Source organism: Homarus americanus, unplaced genomic scaffold, assembly GCF_018991925.1.
Source record: "Homarus americanus isolate GMGI-L3 unplaced genomic scaffold, GMGI_Hamer_2.0 scaffold34921, whole genome shotgun sequence".
Classification (NCBI taxonomy): Eukaryota; Metazoa; Arthropoda; class Malacostraca; order Decapoda; family Nephropidae; genus Homarus; species Homarus americanus.
In genome coordinates this window covers 22,502,564-22,503,865 of record NW_024741901.1, presented here as the reverse complement: position 1 = coordinate 22,503,865, position 1,302 = coordinate 22,502,564, and the positions used below count along the sequence as shown (strand labels likewise).

At 38.3% G+C, this 1,302-nt stretch overlaps 1 non-coding gene across 1 annotated transcript; it reads right to left on the bottom strand.

Moving 5' to 3' along the window:
* Positions 1–776: 776 nt before the first annotated feature.
* Positions 777–858, bottom strand: Trnal-aag. The gene has a single exon. It is a non-coding gene; the product is annotated as a tRNA-Leu (tRNA).
* Positions 859–1,302: the final 444 nt, after the last annotated feature.

Sequence of the window (1,302 nt, the reverse complement as noted above, 5' to 3'; positions counted from 1 at the left end):
AAACTGTTGAAGTTATAACCACACCGTTCGAGGGCAAATTATTCATCCTTTTTAGCTGTCAACCCGTGACATCTTTATCTGTCCATAAATAAGAGCTTGTGAATTGTTTCCTTATGCATGACAGAACTTATTTAAATATTGGTAGTGTAGTGTAGTGTGTGTGTGTGTGTGTGTGTGTGTGTGTAATAAGCTCTTACCATCATAAGAGCACCATAACAAGCAGTGTTCGGTATAGCAGGTTTGGTCACAGGTCCTGTAGTGAGCCGTGTAAACTATCACACATATGCTACTAATAGTAACCCAAGTGTCAGACCCAACACACGTGGATCTATAGTATAAATGTCTACTACTGAACATTATACTATAAACACTACTGCTGTTTCTGTTACAACCTCGTAGTATTTGTTCTTTGTCAATCATGTAAGATAATCACTGTTGATATTTTCTTTATCCTTATTATTGTAATAACCAACGACATCACAATCTTAGCATTATCAATATCTGAAGATTTCATTATGTCATTATCTGCTCACACACAAACCCTCTCTCCCCTCCTCCCCCATACATGGTGAACCATCTATTGCTTCGGAAAAGTAACTTTCTTCTGGTGCTCCGTTGTTCGAAGCTCAGGTGTATCGGATTCACATTGTTACTGGCAATAGGACAGCACTTATTTCGCGACTTTAAGTACTTTAATGTCTTGTGTGTCATGAATCACACCTGAGTCCAATTTCATGAGCTTATGGATAATCAGTAGAGAGAAAAATTAATCATCCTGGCAGCGGTGGGATTCGAACCCACGCCTCCGAAGAGACTGGTGCCTTAAACCAGCGCCTTAGACCGCTCGGCCACGCTACCGATGAATAGTATGAGAGTTGTGGTGATTTTCTAAATATAGTATTGTAAGTAGTTTTGGTAGAAGTGGGAGTTGGTTTGCGGGTGGTGGTTGTGGTTTTGCTGGTAGTGATAGCACTTTTCATAGCAGCTGTGATATTCGTAGTTTAGTAGTAGTAGTAATAATAGTTGATTTAGCAGTAGTTGAAGTAGTTTTCATAGTAATATAAATAGGAGAATGGCACTAGTGTAAATAGCGCCGAGTAGCAGCAGTGGTGCTTGTAGTAGTAATAGTATAAGCTACAGCAGTTGTTTTCGTAATAGTAATAGTAATGACAATTGTAATTGTAAAAGCAAATGAGATTCATAATAGTAATACCTCGAGTGCTAGCAGTAGTAGTTCTAGTAATTGTATCAATAGTCAGAATAATACTTCATAGATATGCGGCTTAACTAACTCATTTTGTG